The 12803-nt window shown below is 39.0% G+C and overlaps 1 long non-coding RNA gene across 1 annotated transcript in view; it reads right to left on the bottom strand.

Moving 5' to 3' along the window:
* LOC138988612 (uncharacterized) overlaps positions 1-8266 on the bottom strand; it is a 97609-nt gene extending 89343 nt beyond the window's left edge. The window contains exon 1 of the long non-coding RNA XR_011464885.1: positions 8190-8266. This is a non-coding gene — a long non-coding RNA (uncharacterized lncRNA). The remainder of the gene's footprint in view (positions 1-8189) is intronic.
* Positions 8267-12803: the final 4537 nt, after the last annotated feature.

Here is a 12803-nt window from a genome sequence, read left to right as displayed (position 1 = left end):
TGGTCCAACACTCACATCCATACATGACTATTGGAAAAATCATAGCTTTGACTAGATGGAACTTTGTTGATATAGTAATATCTCTGCTTTTTAATATGCTGTCTAGGCTGGTCATAACTTTTCTTCCAAGGAGCAAGTATCTTTTAATTTCATGGCTCCAGTCACTATCTGCAGTCTCAAAGAAGATATAATGTTAACAGAACCACATTTTATTTACTTTGTTGTAATGGGTGCAAGATTGACAGGAGAAATACCAATAACCTCAGATATGCAGATGACACCACCCTTATAGCAGAAAGTGAAGAGGAACTAAAAAGCCTCTTGGTGAAAGTGAAAGAGGAGAGTAAAAAAGCTGACTTAAGGCTCAACATTCAGAAAACAAGATCATGGCATCTGGTCTCACCACTTCACGGGAAATAGATGGGGAAACAGTGGAAACAGTGTCAGACTTTATTTTTTTGGGCTCCAAAATCACTGCAGATGGTGATTGCAGCCATGAAATTAAAAGACACTTACTCCTTGGAAGGAAAGTTATGTCCAACCTAGATAGCATATTGAAAAGCAGAGATATTACTTTGCCAGCAAAGGTCCATCTAGTCGAGGCTATGGTTTTTCCAGTGGTCATGTATGGATGTGAGAGTTGGACTGTGAAGAGGGCTGAGCGCCGAAGAATTGATGCTTTTGAACTGTGGTGTTGGAGAAGACTCTTGAGAGTCCCTTGGATTGCAAGGAGATCCAACCAGTCCATTCTGAAGGAGATCAGCCCTGGGTGTTCTTTGGAAGGAATGATGTTAAAGCTGAAACTCCAGTACTTTGGCCACCTCATGCGAAGAGTTGACTCACTAGAAAAGACCCTGATGCTGGGAGGGATTGGGGACAGGAGGAGAAGGGGATGACAGAGGATGAGATGGCTGGATAGCATCACTGACTCGATGGACGTGAGTTTGAGTGAACTCCAGGAGTTGGTGATGGACAGGGAGGCCTGGCATGCTGCAATTCATGGGGTCGCAAAAAGTCAGACATGACTGAGCAACTGAACTGAACTGAACTGAACTGAATGTGTGCAAAACTGAAGATCATGAGCTCTTGGTCTTGGGAGCTCTAATAGAATAAAAAATTGTGATAACTGCCACTATGGGTATAATCAATTTAGGTCTGGGTAATGTCAGCAGTTTAGTTCTAGTTCCTACACTTGTCAGTTGTAGTAATAAACCAGTTTTTTATGAATATCTGTCCCAGAAAACAATTTAGATAGGAAAAAATGCTTTTTTTTAATCCACTATATAAATTCAAGGAATCATTCTCAGTTTTCTCCTCCCAATTGCACAGGACTTCTAAGTCTATTTACATTTGGACCCCAACTCTTAGATTCAGAATATATTCAAGTTCAATAGTAAACCAGGTAATTGAGCTAATAATGTCACAAAAGCTTAAAGAGTTGTTCAGAATAAACTATTTATAAAAACCTGAGTTAGTTGGCCAAAGAAATATTTAAAATTTTTCAAAATTAAATAATCAATGCTCTATTACTTAAATGGAAAATTGATAACACAATAAGTTTTAATGACCTAAGTGTTGGAAAATTATAATAAAATTTCTTTAAAATTTTTTCAACATCCTGATATTTCTCCATATTCATGACTATTGTATGTGCTTTCAAAGGAATTAATATCAATGGAATAATTAAAGAATGAAAATGGAGCTCATTTATATCCAATTCTCCTTTTCTCAAAGCTTTATGCTGCTGGTTTATGTAGTCTTTAGATTAAAGCCAGAAATATTTTTTTTCTCGGATAAAAAAATTAGCTTTTCTAGTTCTTTCAGAATAAACAGAAACAGCACAGTGGTAAATTATCTCATCATAAACCCAAACTTAAAAAGAAAATAATAAAACCATATCCAACTAATCTAAACTGCCAAAGTGAAACAAATTTCCATTTATTTCAAATATTCAGAACAAAAACACCAGTGCTTCAGTTAAAAACAAACACGTAGCATAAATATGTTGTTGATATGACTATATAATAATGAATCCCATCAACTCTAGTTGAACCTGAATGATCAAATCTCTAGATTTTCTTTAGAGTTCACAGCAGGTAAGAACTTCACTGACAGTATTAAATCATCCATAGAAATCTTACAATGACACTGTTACTTCTATGGTATATCAAGCTACACTCAACTATACTCGCTTGATATTTTTAAAATATAAATAAAAGAAAATGTAAAACTTATCCTCAAGTTTCATATGTGTTGAGAATAATACAGAAGAAAAACTTAAGTGGTAAATATTAGTTGTCTACTGAAATGTAACAAATTACCCCCAAATTTACTGCCAGTAAACAACAGTATTATCTCACTGCTCTTCCAGGTCAGGAATCTGGGCGCAGCTCAACTGCTCTGGATCCTTGGCTCTGGATCTCACGAGGATCATCTCTGAAGGCTACAGTCAAGCTGTCATCCAAGTCCACAGTCAGCTTAAAATCTGACTAGTGATGAAACTATTTCTCAGCTCATTTCAATGACTATTGGCAGGATTCAATTCCTCTCCAGCTGTTGGCTTAAGTGCCTTAGTTTCTCATTTATTGTTGGCTAAATGCCACCCTCAATTCTTTACGCCACAGGTGCCTCCACAGGGTAGCTCACAACACGACAGCTTGCCTCATCAGAGCAAGCACATAAGTAGAACCAAAGCAAGACAGAAAAGACAGATTTTGCCCCTTAACTCCCAAGTGACATCCCATCTCTTTTGACTATTCTAGGTATTAAAAGAAAGCCACTGGATCCAACTCACATCAAAGAGGAGAGGATTATACAAGTGGTGAACAAGAGGAGGTGGGGAACTTCCCTGGTGGTATAGTGGATAGAAATCTGCCTGCCAATGCAAGGGATACAGATTCGATTCCAGGTCCGGGAAGATCCCACATGCCGTGGAGCAAGTAAGCCAATGCACCACAACCACTGAGGCCGGGTGCCACAGCTACCAAAGCCCATGCACCTAGAGACTGTGCTCTGCAACAAGAGAAGCCACCTCAATAAGAAGCCCATGCACCGCAGCGAAGAGTAGCCTCCGCTCACCCAACTAGAGAAAACCCAGACACAGCAATGAAGACCCAGCACGACCAAAAATAAACCAAGATAAATGTTTTTAAAAAATAGTTTAAAGAGGAGGTGGGGATTTCAAAACACTCTACCATAGGCTGCTACTAAACTAGAGGCGTTGTCTGAGTTTGATAATGTCCCCAATATTTATATCCTTCCCAGCACTTTAGAATGTGACCTTATTTAGAACCAAGGTTCTTACCCTTGAAATTGCTTATGCTAAATTTAGGTCATACCATAGTAGAGTGACCCCTCAATCCAATGACCAATGTCCTCATAGGAAAAGAGACACAGGAAGAATGCCAGGTGACAACAGAGACAGAGATGGAGTAATGCATCTACAAGCCAAGGAATGCCAAGGATTTCCAGCAACCACCAGAATCTAGGAGGAGGTAAGGAAGGATCCTGGGCTTCCCTGGTGGCCCAGATGGTAAAAAAATCTGCCTGCAATGCAGGAGACCCAGGTTCAATCCCTGAGTATTCTCAGACCCGTGACTCCCTTCAAACAAACAGAATATAGCAAAAGTAGTGTGGGTATCACTCTCACGATTACAGGATGTCATATTGGAGTTCTGCTGGAGACTGTTTCTACTGCAGACTTTGATGAAACCAGCTGCCGTGACTCCCACAGTCGCAAGTAAATGAACTCCATGAACAACCTGAGAGAGCCAGGAAGTGGATTCCTCCATTCAGGCCTTAAGATGAGAACCTAGGCAAGCAGAAGCCCTGACTGTACAGCCTTCTGAAATGCCAAGTGGGGGCCACAACAAACACGTGCTCAGACTCCTGACCCATAGAAACTCTGAGCTAATGAGTTGTTTAAAGCTGCTGTTTGTGGTAATTTGTTTTGCAGCAATAGATAAGTAATATCCAACTTGATTCTTCCTATTTTAAGAATGATAATCCCTCATTTGAGTTGTAATCGTCATGTTGTCACAAATTTTTTTAATACTTTTTTTTTTTAGACCAGTTCCAGGTTTACAACAAAAGAGGAAGGAGACACAGAGATTTCTCACATACCTCCTGTCCCCACACAGACATAGCCTCTGTCATTATCAACATTACTCATCAGAATGGTATTATACATTTTTTTTTATCAAGGATGAATCTACACTGACACATCATAATCACCCCAAGTCCATAGTTTATCATAAGTTTCGCTCTTGGTGTTGTGTATTCTGTGGGTGTAGACAGATGCATAATGATGTACATCCATCATTTGAGTATCATACGGATTACTTTTACTGCCCTAAAAATCCTCTGTACTCTTCCGTTATTTTTAATAATATATTGCTTTTAAACTATCTATTGTTTTTTGATGAATCAGTTACCTAATGCTAACATTCAACACTAAAAAGTAAAAGAACTCCATTTAATTAAAAAGCCTTTTGTACATTACTGTTAGTATTAAGAGATTTCTCCAAGTTGGGAAGGAAATAACTTAGAGATATTTGTACGACTTTTAGCAATGTTAATATGATACTATCTTATGCCATAGAAGATTCAATTCTCCAGTGAGTTCTCTCAATTTAAATTACTATGAAAATTCAAACCATACACCACATCACAATGTCACTTGGCCTTCACTGAGTAAGATGTAAGTTACATAAACATAAGGGCACACTCCACAGAAATCATGGAGCCATTCCAAGTTACAAGTGTTCAACCAGATGATCCAGATTATGTTTATCTTGCTTACATTACAATTTCAGATATTATATAAACAAAACTACAAAATATAAAAATTCTCATTGATGTATATTCAACTTTAGACTCTTCCATCTGCACCTCTTCTTCTCATAAATATAGAAGAATAGAAACAAGTAAAAGTGATAGTAAAGGATAAATTGAATGACACTAGTTCAGTTCAGTTCAGTTGCTCAGTCACGTCCAACTCTTTGCGACCCCCATGGACTGCAGCACACCAGACCTCCCTGTCCATCACCAACTCCCAATACAGTTCAATTCAGTTGCTCAGTTGTGTCCGACTCTTTGCAACCCCATGAATCTCAGCACCCCAACTCCCAGAGTTTACTCAAACTCATGTCTGTTGAGTCGGTGATGCCATCCAACCATCTCAGCCTTTGTCCTTCAACCCCAATCCCTTCTTCTCCCTCCTTCAATCTTTCCCAGCATCAGGGTCTTTTCAAATGAGTTGTTTCTTCACATCATGTGGCCAAAGTATTAGAGTTTCAGCTTCAGTGTCAGTCCTTCCAATGAATATTCAGGACTGAGTTCCTTTAGGATGGACTGGTTGGATCTCCTTGCAGTCCAAGGGACTCTCAAGAGTCTTCTCTTGAGATAATAATGCTAATATAAGGTTCTTAAATAATGCTAATATAAGGTTAAATCTGCTAGTATAAATAATATGCTACATTTAGTTCATTTATCATTACTAGTTATGTAACAGGCATATCTCCCCTTTGTCACCAGCCTGGGATGCAAAGACAGGCCCCAATCCTATCCCTAAATCATGGGTTATTGAGGCCTCCCCAAGTCCCATTAGTTTTCAGGTACTCCAGAGAGTTTAACCAGGATCCTGGAAGTATCCCCATGTGGTGGTTAGGCAAGATGCTGCACTCACACCCCTGTGATAGGGTACCCTGACCTATTAATCAGTGTAGTGCTGATGTGATAGATGGGGTTCAACCTCTGCTCCTAGGAACTCCCTTTATATGCCTCAGTCAATGCTCAGATCTTATGACCCGAAGACTCCTCCACCCTTCTTGGAAGTATAGACCTGGAGGCTGCTGCTGCTGCTGCTGCTAAGCTGCTTCAGTCATGCCCAACTCTGTGCAACCCCATAGATGGCAGTCCACGAGGCTCCTCTGTCCATGGGATTCTCCAGGCAAGAATACTAGAGTGGGTTGCCATTTCCTTCTCCAAGGCATGCATGCATGCCAAGTCGCTTCAGTCATGGCTGACTCTGTGTGACCCTAGGGACAGCAGCCCACCAGGCTCCTCTGTCCACAGGATTCTCCACACAAGAATACTGGAGTGGGTTGCCATTTCCTTCTCCAGACCTGGAGGAGCAGGTAGGAAAGAAACACCTCCCAACCCTCAGTAGTGACTAGCTATCACCAAGGACAGAACGGTCTTCTTAATAAAGCATAAAAAAATAAATACTATCAAAGTTTCTTTGGTGAGAACTTCTCTCTACAATATTACATTTCTAGTAGCACATCTCAAAGCTGACCGCCACACAATACTAAGTTATGATAATGTAGTTTTTTTAAAGAACCATATAGCTCAAATATACATTCACGTTTACTTGATGGATTTGAAGAAAAACTTGCAATACCACACTTGAATGTATTATAAAAAGAACACTTAAAAGGAAGCTGTTCTAATTCTAGGTATTTACCCAAGAGGAATAAAAACATGTCCACAAAAAGATTTGTGTAGGGCTTCTGGCTTCCAGTCCAGCATGTTCGGAGCTTGAAGTCATCAAGCCATCATAACAGCAAGCATGAGGCTGTACACACTGAAAATCAACTCTTCTTAGATTCATCAGAGAGTTGAGGTCACAGGGCGAGCCTTGTTAAGAAGAATGGAATGATCTGATGTGTTTCAAACTGGCTCAAAATGGGATTTTTCTTCAATTTTCACTGTGAGAACCTGGCAGAGCTTTTGGAGGTAAATCTCACAAAAGTGTGGCTGTGCCCCCTGGAGGCCATAGCTCTCAGCTCGGAGCCCGCAACAATCGGTCGGTTACAGTTCAGGTTTTCTCAGCCCATACTGATTCCCGTGGAGGTTTCTACGCATGGGCTTCTGCTCCAGTAAGCGGTGGCTCTCTGTGCCTGCCTGTGTGTCTCTCCAGGTTTTGAGGCCACAGACACTAAGTAGTGCATACATATCATCCTCATATCATCTTTACAGGCCTTCAGTTATTTCCCCCCTATTACAATGAAGAAACAAGCGTAGGAAGTTTGAACTGTACCCAAAGTCTGAAGCAAAGCCAGGCCTTGAGTCTAGGCTGAGCCAACTCCAAAGTCCGTTCTTTGAACCACCATACTGTATGGCCACACTCATTTCCAAACTCATCTCTAAGTCACCAGACTTAGAACCTGAGTAAAGTAGCCACTTTCTGATGCTGATAGTGGGGAAAGGACTTGAGGGAAGACATGGGTGGCAGACTGTTAAGGGAAAAAGTTATTACTTGTAATCCTAGACCTATTAATACTTGAGTATATCACCTTGCCTCAGTAACTTTTTGAAGAAAAGAAAAGAAAATGGACAGACTAGATCCAGATTTCTCCCTTACATTGGAAAATATTATTGGTCTGGATGGGATCAAAGAACTCTGAAATTCTGGTGGTGGTGGTATGAATGTGTGCACACACAAGAGCATATGTATTTTTCTGGGAAGAAGATCCAGGACTTTAGATTCTCAAGCAGGCTTAAATCCAAATAGTTTGATAATCTCTAAGATCTCCCTGAACTCCAGGAGTCTGTGCACCTTTCATTTTAAGTCACAGTTCTTCTTTACCTTCATTTCCATCCATTATATAGATAACTTGTATTCCTCCCAAAATATAATATTTTATAGGAAAAGAATAGGAATAACTTCACATTTTTGAAATATGATGCTTGAAAAGCTCTCTGGTAGATGTTTATACTGTGTCTAAAAATTGCATCTACATCTTTGAACAAAGGCACTGGATGGATAAATATATGGTCATTTTCCCTATCACAATTACCTAAAATATCACCTAGGTATACCAGTGTATATTCACTTTATATAGTTAGAGAAGTTCTGGACAAAAGCAGACGAGTAGAACCCAATTGTTCCCATTTTCACATACATGGTCAATGTACACAAAGTTAGAAAATCTGAAATTTTTTTTTAGTAATTTTTAAGAAACTTTTATAAACCAAAGTGAAAAACCTATCCCCCCCTCCTTGGAAGACACGCTTCCTATGTTCTGAGAGGAAATGTTTTGTTAAGCATTTTTTTAGCCAGACAGTTATGACAAGAATTTTCACATACTCTCAGCGAAACCCTGAAATGAGTAAACAATCCAGAGCAAGATACTTAAGGCTAGATTTGTGAAACACAAGCATCCCCTTAGGATTCTAAGAAATACCTGGGGAAGATATTGGGCTTCCATTAGTTGTACATTTGGGACTTGACGGTGTTCACTGAATTTTCAGTGGAGCCGAATCTCTCCTAAGGACAGAAACACGAGAACAAAGAAGCTGTGATACGCTGGTAAATGTTTCACAACTGAGTTTCCAAGAAAACTGAAAAGCCCTGATTGGTCGTGTTTGCTGATTTCTGAAAGACTTTCTGAGACAGCAAGAGTAAAAATAAACTTGTCTTGAATAACAAAAAGCAGCCCTTGCTGTTAAGCAGGTTGAAAAGACAAATGTATAAAGTCAGCAAAGTTGAGGAACAAATTGCTTCTCCCAAGAGTATGTGGCTGTGAAATGCCATAACAATCTCCTCTATGACTGATCACTACTTTCTCACCAATGACACTCCCAGATGTCTTTGGTTGTTCCCAATTGAAAACGTAACCCCTAGTAAATCCCCACTCCTCTTAATCCTGCCTCAGAAACAGCAGCCAACCCAGAAGTGCTCTCCCCTGCCCTTATGCCATCCTCAGAATCCTCTGGCAGGACCCAGCGCTTCCACCATCCTCTGTACCGCTTTGTCCAGGGTGGGCTCCGACAGAGCTTCTCGGAGTGAGCTGCCTTACTGTGCATCAGTCAGTAAATCAGAGTTTGCAGGAGAAGAAGGGGGAAACAGAGGATGAGATGGTTGGATGGCATCAACCATCCAGTGGACTCAACCATCATGGCATCGACCATGGATGCCATGGGGTTGGATGGGCATCAACCATCCAACTCACTGGACATGAATTTCAGCAAACTCTCGGAGATAGTGAAGGACAGGGAAGTCTGGAGTGCTGTAGTCCATGGGGTTGCAAAGAGTCGGATACAACTTCGCAACTGAACAACAGAACAACAGGCTAGAAGACTTTGGCTAATGAGGTTTTAATATTTCACACTGCTAAAATTTCCACCAGAGCTGATTGTAAGCTACCAGCTGCCATGTCCCTGAACACAATTTGGAAAGAAATGAGCACAATCAACAGAAGAGGTAAACCTGGCTCCACTGCCGAGGTTGCACTCTCAACAACCATGGAAGACAGACATTTTTAATCTCCATCCTATAGAAAAGGAAACAGGCACAGAGTTTATATTAAACAATATAAATTGTTTAAGGTCACAAAGCTGGTGGCAGAATCACTATTTAAATCTGTGTCAATTTGATTAAAATACTAAGATCTTTTAACTAACACCACACTTTAATACGTTCAAATATTGTCTCTTCTTATATGAATGTCATGGGTATAGTTCTTTCCACAGATTGCACATTCCATTGCTGATACAGACGGCATTTTATAATTCTCTTGTATATCTTTCACACACAGTATGGTAGCTGTGTAACTTTAGGCAAAATATTATCATCTTTAAGTCTCAGCTTCCTTATCTATAAAATGGGGACAAATACAGTGCTTACTACATAGGACTGCTGAATGAATTTTAAAATTAATAAATGTATATTGTTTAGTATAACGACTGAAGTGAAAAGTGAAAGTGTAAGTCGCCCAGTCATGTCTGACTCTTTGTGACCCCATGGACTACATGTAGCCTGGCAGGCTCCTCTGTCTATGGAATTCTCCAGCAAGAATACTGGAGTGGGTAGCAATGCCCTTCTCCAGGGGATCTTCCTGACCCAGTGATCAAGCCCGGGTCTCCCTCATTGCAGGCAGATTCTTTACCATCTAAGTATTTTTAAATATTTGTTATTAAAATTATAATGCTGAATATGTAAAGGGCTGAACATCATACTTATGGACATTCAACCTAACAAGGCTCTATAATTTTCTTTGAAACATTTTTAGATTCTCATATACAGGTGAGAAGTTTTAAAAAATCTTTCTTGGGAATTCCCTGGTGGTTCAGAGGTTAGGACTCCAAGCTCTCACTGTCAGGGGCCAAGTTTACTCCCTCATTGAACTAAAATCCCACAAGTTGGGTAGCACAGTCAAAAAAATAAAAATAAATAAAAAATCTTCCTATAACCCATTATCTATTGTTGCTTTACAAACCTAAACTTATTGGTTTAAAACCACAATGATGCACTATTTTCACATTTTTTGTGGGTTGATTGGATGGTTCTAGTCTATGTAGAGTCACCTAAGTTCTCTCATTTGGTGACATTCAACTGCAAACTTGACTCAGACACCCTGATTTTCTTCCACCTAGAAGAAGTGTTGTCTCCTCCTCCAAGGTCATTCTGTGTGGCTTCTCTCTATAGCATCATAGCCTAGGCTTCCTCACACTGTGATATCTGGGTCCCAACGTGGAGTTTTCTAAGAGAACAACTTGAACCTGCATGTCCTCAACAAGCCTTGAGTGTGTCTGATCTTTTAATGTCCTTTGACTACAGTCACTTATGAGGTCAAGTCCAGAACCCTTGTGGGAGTGGATACACAAAGGCTTTAGTATTGAGAAGCCACCTATGCAACAGCTTGCCACAGATTCCCATGCATATTTATGTATAAGTCTCTTTTAGAATCAATGAGAAGATGACAAACAACTGATTTTATAGAGAGTCTTTAGTCTTGTGAATAATGAAAGCAGAATTAGAACTGACGAAAAGTTCCCATCAGTCTGATTCCCTGTGCTGTGTGTCGTGGCCCTATCACACGATGAAAATTTAGAAATAATGGCCACGCCATTTTAATGAGCTAGGGAGATAGGAATATATTATGATTCCACAGGTACCAATTTTAGTCTACCTCTTTATGGACAAAAAATAAGTGTCACAGATTATCTAATCATCCATCTAACCACACACACACATAACATCATCGGCATTAGAGTTGCCATTATAACCATTACATTTTTATTAACGTTTTCTCCCTGAAATTTCCATTTGAAAGCCAATGGTAATTTTATTTTGAAATCAGTTCTAACTATGAATGGCTCCATTACATATTTTGATTCTGAAATCAGCCTCCCATGATAAAAGCTGGCCTGTTTTACTTTTTTTCTTATTCCTTCTTCTGCCCTTCTGGGGATAAAAACGAAAAGGCCATTAGGAAAAAAAAAAAAAAACAGCTATTATTGTACATCTACTATAATTATAAACAAGATTCAATTACACTGCTCTAAAATATTCATTGCAAATTTATGATTTAAAGGTATTTCATTTCTTATTCATGTGTAGTTCCCATACTCACAGTATAAATATTTACAGTTAATTATGGAAAATTTCACACATTAGTCCCAGGAGCGTGAAAATATATTAATAAATTTACATTAATAAGTGATTCTTTGAAAAATTATTAGAAGTGGGAAAAGAAAAGACTTTTAAGTAACTATGGTAGCCAGAGGCTTAAACTTTGGGGCTCTTATTCATCCAGGGCCTTTCCAAGACCATGTTCAAACAATTGTATGCTTTTGTAAAAATCACAGAATGAGGATATTTTATCTTAAGTTCCTTTGCCTCTTTCTCTGAATTCCTTTCCATCACATGTTCCCTCAATTTGGGTGGTATTGGAGTGACTGTAGGGTTTTAGACTCTGTAAGGAAAGTTAAGTAGGGATATATTTAGTTTGAGTTTTGCAGGATATATTTATATGGCTTACAGTCTCATGGATATGTAGTTGAGTGATTACTAGTCATCTCAGAAAAGGAAAGACTTTCAACAAAGTCATTCCAGTAAAGACCAGGCCTGCTCCCCCATCATGCAGGGAGGTAAAAGTCAAGGTCCCATCTCCATGTGACCATATCTTACAGTGTCTGGCATGGAAGTTTGTTGGTAGTGGAGGATAAACCTGATTTAAAATTTATAGACTAAATTATCTATATATTCTCAAGTGATAGTCAAAAACATATACTAAAAAACTATTGAGGGGGAATGATGTATATCAGGCCGTTAGCTAATAAAAAGTGCATATTTTCTAATAAAAAGTGCATGTTTTTCTTTCACTTTTCAATAAAAAGTGAATTTTGTTATGCTTGCAGTATTTTTCAGTTTTTAAACTTTTGTAATTATTGTGATTCCTCTTCTCAACCTAAATATTCACTTCCATACCTAATCTTATAGGAGTAGCTTTACAGTCTCTTAAAGACAGTTCCCTAAACTGTATAAGCAAAACCTGGATCTGCTCCCAGTGATAACTAATCTCTGGCACTGTGAAATCCCCTTCTATGTGAAGGATTCGACAAAAATAAACTCATGTTGAATAAATTATTTTCTTATTTTTGGACTTCTATTTTTCTTCTCTTCACTCATGAACACTGATTCATTCATCTACAAAATGTGACTCTAGTCTCTCACTTTCTCTTTAAATGCTAACTCTAGGATTTTAAATGAATTTTGGCCAGAGGTAGATCATTAATCCTGACTGACTGATTACACTAGTCAGGATTTTCCTGAGAAACTACAGATCTAGATCGAGAGAGAGAGAATAAATAGATGACAGATAGATACATACATATACAGAAAGAGGGGAATTTAAGAAATTGGATCACATAATTATGGAAGCTGACAAGCATGAAATCTGCACAATTTGATTTGTACCAGTCAAGGTCTGCACGCTACAGACCCAAGAAAGAGTTGATGTTTCAGCTCAAGCCTGAAGGCAGCCTACAAGCAGAATTCCCTCTTCTTCATGGAA

Source organism: Bos mutus, chromosome 7, assembly GCF_027580195.1.
Source record: "Bos mutus isolate GX-2022 chromosome 7, NWIPB_WYAK_1.1, whole genome shotgun sequence".
In the NCBI taxonomy this organism is placed as follows: Eukaryota; Metazoa; Chordata; class Mammalia; order Artiodactyla; family Bovidae; genus Bos; species Bos mutus.
Note: the sequence above shows the minus strand (reverse complement) of the source record. Positions and strands in the feature narration are given on the sequence as shown.